Source organism: Bos javanicus, chromosome 12 (assembly GCF_032452875.1).
Source record: "Bos javanicus breed banteng chromosome 12, ARS-OSU_banteng_1.0, whole genome shotgun sequence".
NCBI classification, from domain to species: Eukaryota; Metazoa; Chordata; class Mammalia; order Artiodactyla; family Bovidae; genus Bos; species Bos javanicus.
Genome location: NC_083879.1, coordinates 85,664,053 through 85,674,721, shown reverse-complemented (window position 1 = coordinate 85,674,721; position 10,669 = coordinate 85,664,053). Strand labels below are relative to the sequence as shown.

Below are 10,669 nucleotides of genomic sequence, written 5' to 3'. Positions count from 1 at the left end.
CCCCCAGTCCAGCAAACCTGTTTCTATCACACCCAACAGACGTCTGCCCACCAAGGCCAAGTGCTAAAACAGCCACAGCAGGTTTACTTGTAAGAGCCCACTCTGGGAGTTACCCGGAGGCCCACCTGCGGGAGGACGGATGCGCGTAACGAAGTGCCGTCCACCAGCGGGGTGGGCGCGGACAGGGACGCCTCTGGGAAGTGGCTGAGCCTGGGTGGATTACAAGCAACAGGAGCTCGGGCCAGCTTAACTCAGAGTGAGCCTTATCAGGGGTCCCTGGGGGCCTTGTGGCTAGGACTCTGGGCTCTCACTGCCATGGCCCGAGTTCCATCCCTGGTCGGGGAACCGAGATCCCACAAGGCACACAGCCAGGAAAAAAAAAAGCTCAGAATATTTCTTCTCTTGCTTACTGGCCTTCTTCACCCGAAAGGAAGGCCTAGAAAATGAACTCGCACTCTGTACGACCAGACAAAGGAAGATGAGGAGGATTCTGACCGACCTCTGCAGCCACTGACGTGCTTTTCACAGGCACACAAACTCTTCGCGGTCAACAGAGTCACGGACGAGGGGAGCCCTCTTGGGGCTGATTTCCCAAATCGACGACTGCGAATTTGAATCGGAACTTGTACCGGTGGTGACCAAGCCCTGTGTTGGGGAACCCCGACGGGACACCACAACCCCCGGTGTGCGCCAAGACGCTTGGTATTTCCAAGGATTACACAATAAAGTTCTGGGGGACGAGGAGCTCGGCGGAGGCCACGACTTCCGGTCGGCTTGCAGAGCTCCAAGCCTTCGTGGAGCTGGGGCTTCCTTCAACTGCTGAGCTGAGACGCAGGAACCAGGAGGACTTCTACACGGACGAGGCGGGGGTGGCCGTGCCCGGGGGGCTGAGGTCAGAGCCGCTACGCAGACGGCCAGGGGTGCTCGCCCTGGCTGGAAACGCTGCTCCTGTGAGGATGACCGAGATGCTGGTTTTAGTCTTGGTATACTGGCATTATTTTCTCAGTCATCTAGTTGTGAGGATGCAACTCCTTAAGCCGTTTGGACGTCACCACCTAATAAGCAGTGTTGTCAGGTATTTCTCTGGGCCGACGAGCGCCGTGCAGGGTCACCGCGGCCCTGACGGGGCCCTGAGCCTGGGTCCGGAGCGGTCGGCGGCCCTGCCCCCAGGCTGACCAAGGAGGCACAAACAAGCCCCGTGCTTTCTTTGTGAGATTCTCCGCCATCCTGCCCGAGCGGAACGGCTCGTCAAGCTTCAGCGCTCATCATCCCCGCAGCGAACATAGACTTTAAAGTGTTATTGAAGGAAAACACCCTGTTAACAGCGATCACTCCACAGTGACCTTCAGAATCTGATCGGGTGTCTGTCCCTCAGCTAGGAGCTGGCCGCCCCAGGCCGGTCAGTAAAGTGAAAATCTCTTTTGCTGCAGAGTGAGTATGTCTTTTTTTTTTTTTTTTTGCAAAATTAGAGCCTTCTTAGAAGCCAGAGGCAGCAGAAGACAAAAGCTGAGGAGCAGGGTTATAAATGAAAAGCAAACAAAGCAGAAAGCATCGGCACTCAGAGAGAACTCAGTGGACGAATCCTCTGGGGAAAGCTGCCTGTGTCCAAACGTGGTCTCTGATTGAGCTGCTGGGAGGAGCAGACAGCGCTCCCCGGACCACCTCTGACAGTGGTCTGCATCTCATCGCAGCCCAAGAACACGGCCGGACCAGCCCAAGACGCGGCTCACATGCGCTCCTGCCAGGCGCTGGTGCCCAGCCGGACGGGAGTGCCCCAGCGCCCCAGGCTCCTCTCTGCACACCCAGCCCCCCACGGACGCTTGACCCAGAGCCCAGACCCCCTGCCTTCCGGACACCGGCACCTCTAGTCCCTGACCCGTGACTCCTCTCCAGCCCTGGTGCCCTGGCTTCCGCGTCCTCACCGGGAGCTGGGAGTCTTAATCTTTTCTACCTCGTGGTGTCTCTGTAAAGTCAGATTAACAAGTACACTAGAAGCAGTCATCGGCTTTTATTATTCTTAAGATAAATGTCTGATAAGGGGCTGCTGAGTCAAGTGACGAGACTAGTTTTTTTGGCTTTTGAAAACTTTCCAAGGGAAAAGTTTAAACCAAGTTGCCTTTTTTTTTAGAAAGGGCCTGTTCTCCTGAGTGTTGGATATTTTAATTTTTACAAACGTGCTGATCTGAACTGTAGACACCGTCTCCTGCTGTACCCACCCCAGCCCCGGGGTCATCTGCTGGTCTACTGTTCTTAAGGTCAAGCAGAATTCTGGAGCATTTTCCATAATAACTCCAACCCCTGTTTCTGAATTTGACAGTTTCGCTCACTCTAAGAGCACATGCTCTTCACCGCGGCAGGGCCGCCCTGGTCTGGAGAACCCCGGGGGCGTGTCATCCCAGCTCCCACCTCACCACGCCCAGCACACAGCCCCTCAGGTGCTTTGGGAGCAGAGCTGCAGAATTCTAAAACCCATCTCCTTACCAACTGAGCAAGACGCTCACAGCTGCGAAGGGAGGGCAGACACAAGCACCCCGAATGGATGCCCTTTCTCCAGAGGCAGAGTCCTAAGAAGACACACATGAAAAATAAAACTTCACTACAGAGGAAAAGCTTAAAGAAACAACATTCATCACAAAAGAAAAAAATCGCATTGACAATTTCAAACAGAGACAAGTCTATCTTATTAGAGGAGAGAAAGAGATCCAAATTAATTAAATATAAAAGGAGAAAGTAAGTTTAGTTCAGAGGAAGGAAAAGCACAATATAATATACACAGGAATAAAAGCAGACACCTTGGGGGCGTCCCAGGCGGCTCAGTGGTGAAGAATCCTCCTGCAATGTCGGGGGTGTAGATTCCATCCCTGGGCTGGGAAGATCCCCTGGAAGAGGAAATGGCAACCTACTCCAGTGTTCCTGCCTAGAGAATCCCATGGACAGAGGAGCCTGGCGGGCTGCACTCCATGTGGTTGTAAAGAGTCAGACACGACTTAGCGACTAAACCACCTCACCACTGCCATTACAAAAGAAAGAAAGGAGACACTTTTTATTAACGAGCTAAAAATTAAAGAATTGTATGAAATAAATGAGGAAGTGTTGGAACATAAAGTGAAAAGAGTAGACTTGCCTGTGGAATATTTTCGTGTTTGAAATCGAATAGTCCTGTAGAATTAAACGGCCTTAACAAGCGGAGAGAACTCAGACAACCTACAGAACAGAGCCAGAAGCAGGAGGAGGGCGGCCAAGGTGTAAAGCGGCGTCCTCATCTGGCGTGGGAACCAGGGCCCTAGTGGCTGCACACGATGGGTGGGGAGGTGCTCGTCTTTTATTTTGGGGGAGAGTTTGGGGAGAACTGGTATGAACTCTTCTCCAAAGGTTTGGTAGAATTTGGGGTGAGTCAGTCTGAAAAGTGAAGTGTTAGTAGCTCTGTCGTGTCTGACTCTTTCCTACCCTATAGACTGTAGCCCGCCAGGCTCCTCTGTCCATGGAATTCTCCAGGCCAGAACACTGGAGTGGGTAGCCTTTCCCTTCTCCAGGGAACCTTACCAACCCAGTGATCGAACCCAGGTCTCCTGCATTGCTGGCAGATTCTTGACCATCTGAGCCACCAGGGAAGCCCAAGAATACTGGGGTGGGTAGCCTATTCCTTCTCCAGTGGGTCTTCCCGACCCAGGAATCAAACTGGAGTCTCCTGCCCTGCAGGCGGATTCTTCACCAGCTGAGCCAGCAAGGAAGCCCCTGAGTCAGTCTGGGGTCTTCTTTTTTGGCAGCTGTTCGTTTGTTTGTTGTTTTTTACGGATTCAACCTCTCCATCTGCCCCTCCCCCTCATCTGTACCCGAGTCCCCAAGCCCCCAGGCCACAGACAGGTCCTGGTCCTGGTCCTGGTCCTGGTAGGATCCAGGCCGCAGAGCAGGAAGGGAGCAGCGGGCATCTGCCGCTCCGTCGCTCTCCATGGGGGCCTGTGCCGCCTGAACCGGGCCGTGCCCTGCAGCCCAGGCTCACAGGCAGGGAGGCGCGGGCAGGAAAGAGCAGCTCCTGGAGGAGGGCGTGGGTACGGACGCCCCGCAGGCCTGGTCCACGATGCGGAGTCCAGCCTCGGAAGCGTCTCCTGCAGAGCTGACCTTGGGAACACCTCTGGACGTGACCACACATGAAACGTCCTCTGGTTTCCAGGGCACACGACCCTTAATTATTCCCCAGTCAGCGCCCCAGGCCCACCCTGGGTCCCCCCACCCCTCTGGGTGCTTGACCGTGTGGACGCCAGCTGTCCTGAGACAGCTCGCTCTTATGGGAAAAAGCTTTCTTTCAAAATTCAAAGCTATTGAATTCCAATGTCATCAAAGTCAAATTTTCCATTAAAATTTCTATTGACCTTTTCCCATAAGAGTAACTCTGAATTGATTCTAAACCCATTTTGAAAGCCTGGGGCAAGGGCTATTCAATCCCAGATCTGAGGCCCCTCACCGGCTTGCAGACCGCGCCCCCCCACCCCCTACCCCACCGGGCGTCTCTCCTGTGGAGTGGAAGCAACGCGTCTTTCAGACACAGCAGGACCCGGGCTGTGGAGGAGTCTGGTCTCTAAGGGTCAGGAAGACACTCCTCCCCATCAGTGATGGAATGACCTACACGGCTCCAATCACCCCCACCCTCCACAATCCCTCTAGGTTCTACAGACTCACCTGGTGACCGGCAAACTTACAGAAGGTTAAGAAAGGACTTAAAAATATAATCACTGTTTATTTCTCGTTAGAAAAATGACGTACCTATTAGCAATACTTTATAAGCAACTAAAAATAGAAAAGGACAAAGTAGACTTTTACTTTTAATACAAAGAGTATAGATGCTGTATTTTCAAAAATTGGAAAGAAACAGCAAACACACTTTTAAAATACTCATGATTCACGAGAGAGACCCCAGCACGCGCACGAGCGTGGCCACTCCACTTCACCGGCTCGAGGGCCTGGAACGGAACGAGGCAGTATCTGTGAGCTCTCTGACCCCGTGCACATCTGAGCGGCCGCCAGAAATTCAGCGACTTTTGGGTAAACTGCCCACCCCTGCGTTATCTCAGAGACACAGTGTGCTAAAGCCCGAAGACGCCTATAGGTCAGTGCTGGATAGAACTGATTTTAAAAGCTGTTTATTCACAGCTGCGTCTGATCACAGAAATAAACCAGCGTCCACTGGACCCAGCCTACCGGGCTTTCTTTGTGGGCAAATTAGTAACACAAGCAAATTTTGTGAGTCTTCGGGAGACACTAAAAAGGAAGGTGTATTTTTTTCAAGACACAAAGTTTGATACCTAGCGATCAGACCCGCTTCACTGACGGTACTCTTTGGGACGGCCACGTTCTATCTCAGTTTCTCTCTGTTGGATCACACGTGGTTAGAAGGGTTAGGGTTAGGGACTCCTGCTTATTTCCATTTCTCAATCACCAAAATCCGGAAATCAGCACTGATGTAATGCCACCCTCTGACCCATGGACTGCATTCCGATTTCCCAAGTTGCCCACGTCCTCCGCAGACGGAGGGTCCACCCGGACACACGGTGCATCCCCAGTCTCGTTCCGTCCAGCCCAGGTCCTCAGCCTCCACTCTCTTCTAATGACCTTGACAGTTGCAAAGGGCACAGCCCAGTTTCCTTGTTCAGTGTCGCTCGATTTGTCTGATATTTCCTCACGATTGTATTCACAATATGCACTTTTGACAGGAGCACCACCAAAGCAGCGCTACGATCCTCGCGGCGGGCTAAGTCAGGAGGAGTGCAGCGTGAATTTGTCTCATTGCTAATGATGTGGGCTTTCATCCCCCGGTCAAGTGGTGTCTGCCAGGCTTGTCCATGTGACAGTCACTGCGGGTGATGAGATGCTCTGAAACGGTGTTTATCTGTCCTGATTCTCATCAGTGATGACCCTTGCCTTCAAGCACCACAGGGGGGCCACGGGCTGTGTCTCTAATTCCCTCCCTCGCTCTAATTCCACCAGCTGATATTTCCTTACTGACGCGTTGACTGATTTACGTCAGAAGGGTTCCGTGGATTCTTACTGTTCAGTGGGTCATAACCTCTTGTGATCCTTGTTTATTTTGATGCTCCGACTTGGCCCATAGATGCTCCATTGCATTGGCACCTGTGTTGGTTCTGACATATTCCCAACATCTCTGACGTTGTCTTACTTTCCGGGACAGGATGTCCGGGCTCAGTTGCATTTCCCCTGTGCAGGCGGGAACCAGCCGTGCTTCTGCGGGCCCTGGCTCCTTCAGTGGAGGGCGGTATTAAACCAAGATCTGAGCCATGTGTGCCCACTGGCATTGGACTGCCCTGTCCCTAAGCCTTCAGTGGGCAGGACTAGGAAATGTGCATCCACGCACATCAGCATCTCCCCTATCTACACGCACATCGGCATCAGCTTCATTTAGACGTGTTAAAAGCCATGGGTCCCTGCTGATATAACTAATTCTAATCCCTACAACAGAGATCACTGAAGCTCCCCCATTTCCATATTTATAATCTTTTAAGTATTTGGAACACGGTCCTCATTATCTGCAGTGCATTTACTTATCTTCTCAGTTGCCTGTAAGACAGACCTTTTGGCTTTCAGACCATTCAGGCCATCTATTTGGCATTAATACTGCCTGCTCAGCCACGCAGATGTCCTCCCCAGCCCAGCCCTGCTAATCTTGCTGGTAATGCTACTGAATCCCCAGCCCCCAGCCCCACTGAATCCCCAGCCCTCAGCCCCACTGAACCCCCAGCCCCCAGCCCCACTGAATCCCCAGCCCCCAGCCCCACTGAATCCCCAGCCCCCAGCCCCACTGAACCTCCAGCCCCCAGCCCCACTGAATTGACAACGGTCCTACCTTCAGCAAATACTGTTCCCGTTACAAGTACCGTGCTTTTCTTATGGAATTCTCTTTATTCTGAATTCATTGTTGTCTGAAGTTAAGACATACATTTTCAAACCACTTTTTCTCTTGGAATACTGTATGATTTACAGAAGAAGTTACAAGTATAGGCAGTCCCATATACCCCTTGCCCAGTTTCTCCCACATTTCCATCTTACGTAACTATGGTACATTTTGTTACAACAAGGAAGTTACCGTTGGTACATTACTGCTGACTAAGCTCCAGGTTTCATCTGGACCTCACCGGTTTTTCTGTGAACGTCCTTCTTCTGGGTCAGGATCCAGCACAGGCCCCTACCCCGCATCTGGTCCCTGGAGCCCCTGGGTGTCCTCTGGTCTGTGGCAGGGCTGTGGTCTTCCTGTCTGCAGATGACACCCACTTACCACCCACCCCCTCAGAGGAGGGTGCCTTCAGAGAAGTACCTGGGAAATTTCAGAGCCTGTTAAAATAGAATTCTAGCAAAGGATTTGGCCAACTGGGATTTAGCAGACTAAAATCCTAAACAGGATTCCAGCTAACTAAGATTTAACTAACTATGGATCCCGGGGAACCTGAGTGTTAGAAACCCAAGGACTAACGCAGCGTCATCTGGGGCTCAGTGAAAGGTCAGATCCTCTCTCCCAGTGTCAAAAATGTCTCCTCACTGATCTGGAAATCCATCACATTTAAATGAGCTCTTTGGATGGAAAAACCTGAAAGTAAGGCCCTAGGAAAGGATTTGAGAATGATGGGCTTTCATGGAGGAGAAAGGGGTGCTGGGAGGCGTGGAGGGGGAGCCCTGGTGGGAGAGGCGGGTGGGGGCCACTACGGTGGCCAGGAGCCTGGAGACCCTGCCTGGGGGGCTGGGAAGGACCGGGAGAGAGTGAGGAGGTGGGGATCCTGGGCAGGTTGGTGTCACAGACCCACCCGGGACCAGGGGCCACCCAGCCCCGGCGTGGGGTTGGCGGAGAAGAGCCTGGGACGGCCACCCACCGGATGCACGGCAGCAGCCGTCATGGCGCACGCGTCCCTTCCCAGAGTTTTCGCTGGTTCTCACCAGAGCCCCGTTAGATTAGGCGCAGCGGGTGACTTATCAGGGTCTCATGAGAAGACTGGGGCGCAGTGGAGACCTGGCCCCACCGGGGGTGGCGGCCACCGTGCGGCGATGCTCGGCAGACCTGAGGATCGGCAGGGGGACTCACACACAGCCGGGCCCGTTATGCTGCGGCAGAGACAGCGTTTCTGGGAGTGGATCCCGGGGCCAGAGGATCCGCTCCCACCCAAGGTGGGCCCCGAAGCTCACCTGAGGAGCACCTGTGGTTGACTGAGAACTGCATTGGCCTCACTGAAGGAGGATCCAGCGAGGCGGGAGGAGGCGGTGTTCCCAGGCGTGTGCTGTCTCCCTAGAGTCTGCAAGGGAGGAGGGGAGTGCTGAGGGGTCCCGGGGGGTCTGCGTGCCCGGGGGTCTACGCCCAGGGCCTTTGGGGCCACACCGCTTACTCCTCACAAAACCTGCCAACCACCAACCTATGTCTGAAGGACCAGGAAGCTTATTTAGGAATGACTCCTGTTAGAAAGGCACTTGGACTAAGGAGTGAAATTTTCTTAGTTTGATACACATTTGAAACCATAAATTATCAAAGCACAAGATTCCAACATGTCTTTTCCCTGGAGCTGCAGGGCGATGGGCTCAAGCAGACCTCTCAGTTCAAGCGCGTTTTAAAACGATGAAGAGGGTTTCCTCAACCCTGTCCAGGACTTGGAAAGACACTTCATCACACACAGTCACATTACTCTTTAAACAAAGTGAAAACCTAGGTTACCAACACAAATGTATAATACCTTCCCAGGTGGCTCAGTGGTAAAGAATCTGCCTGCCAATGCAGGAGACTCAGGAGACATGGGTTCATATTGCTGGGTTGAGAAGATCCCCTGGAGGAGGAAATGGCAACCGGCTCCAGTATTCTTGCCTGGAGAAATCCCACAGACAGAGCCTGGAGGGCTGCGACCAAGCACGGATGCACAGAATATATAATAGCAGGGGCCATGAATTCATTTTGAACAATGAACCAAGTATGCAAAACAAAGAAATCAAGCTTCAAAGAGGCAAAGCAAATTTTTTTAAAAAAGAAAAAAATTTAAATTTTTAAATGAAAACTAGCTAAATAAATAAATCAAGCTTGAAATTAAACTTGTAAAGTGTGTTAGTGCAATTTTCACTGAACCAGCAAAGAAGAATAAAACTAGCCTTTCCATTTGTTTAAGCTTTTCTTTTTAAAGTAGAGGTGGGAGTTTAAAACCTGTGTGTCAGTGACCCGATCCTGTAGGCATTTATGAGGTTTTCAGAGGAGCTCGCGGGGAGCAGAGCCAACAACGAAGCAGAGACGCTCCAGCCCTGAGGCCTGGGGAGCAGAAAAGACCCTCGGCTCCAGGCACTCAGAGGCCCCCAGCCCCACCCCAGTCGGCACCTCTGTGATGGGACCTGAGCGGGAAGCTACTGCTGTTTCACGCTTCTCCTAGGATACCTGCCCCAAACCTGCCAGGACGCTCCGTCCTCACAAAGAAGCTCAGAAGATCTTCGCCCTGGGAAACAACCTCAGAAAGAGCGACTCTTATCACTGAACACAACATTAGCAAGATCAGTTCAGTTCAGTTCAGTTGCTCAGTCGTGTCTGACTTTTTTCGACCCCAGGGATTGCAGCACACGAGGCCTCCCTGTCCATCACCAACTCCCAGAGTTTACTCAAACCCATGTCCATCCAGTCGGTGATGCCATCCAAGAATCTCATCCTCTGTCGTCCCCTTCTCCTCCCGCCTTCAATTTTTCCCAGCATCAGTGTTTTTCCAAGGAGTCAGTTCTTCGCATCAGGTGGCCAAAGTACTGGAGCTTCAGCTTCAGCATCAGTCCTTCCAATGAATATTCAGGATCTCCTTTAGGATGGACTGGTTGGATTTCCTTGCACTCCAAGGGACTCTTAAGAGTCTTCTCCAACACCACAATTCAAAAGCATTAATTCTTCAACACCCAGCTTTCTTTATAGTCCAATTCTCACATCCATACATGACTACCAGAAAAACCATAGTTTAGACTAAATGGACCTTTGTCAGCAAAGTAATGTCCCTGGGTTGGGAAGATCCCCTGGAGAAGGGTATTTTGGGGGCTTCCCTGGTAGCTCAGTTGGTAAAGAATCTGCCTGCAATGCAGGAGACCCTGGTTCGATTCCTGGGTTGGGAAGATCCCCTGGAGAAAGGAAAAAGCTACCCACTCCAATATTCTGGCCTGAAGAACTCCATGGACTGTATAGCCCCTGGGGTCACAAAGAGTCAGACAGAACTGAGCGACTTTCACTTTCATTAGCAAGACAAGACTGTGTTTATGATTCAGATTTTCCTCCTTTTAAGTCCCATGTTAGCAGAACTGATAGCGGATTAGGGGACGGGGCAGCTGCCTGGTAGAGTACGCTTTAAAAAGCAACCACATTTTGCTTGAGAGTGTTCTCCAAATTGTCTTCATTGTCCAGCACTAACAATGATGCCTGAGCAGGCAGTCCGGTCTATGCATATCTGTAAGTTACATGAAACATGCAAATACGTATTATAAAACATAAAAATAGAAATTTTCATTTGTGGCCCATACCACACAGCTTGCTGAATCTTGGCTCCCTGACCAGGGATTGAACCCAGGCCCTTGGCTATGAAAGCACAGCATCCTAACCAGTGGACCTCCAGGGAATTCCCTAAAAACAGAAATTTTTAAAGGATAACATAAAATAAATTATAAGTATCCT

General features: G+C 51.6%; 1 long non-coding RNA gene across 1 annotated transcript; it reads right to left on the bottom strand.

The window, feature by feature from the left end:
* Positions 1-6,892: 6,892 nt before the first annotated feature.
* On the bottom strand, positions 6,893-10,367 carry LOC133258613 (uncharacterized). Its single transcript, XR_009740100.1, has 3 exons — positions 8,185-10,367; positions 7,875-8,103; positions 6,893-7,264 (listed from the first exon to the last, which is right to left on the bottom strand). It is a non-coding gene; the product is annotated as an uncharacterized LOC133258613 (long non-coding RNA).
* Positions 10,368-10,669: the final 302 nt, after the last annotated feature.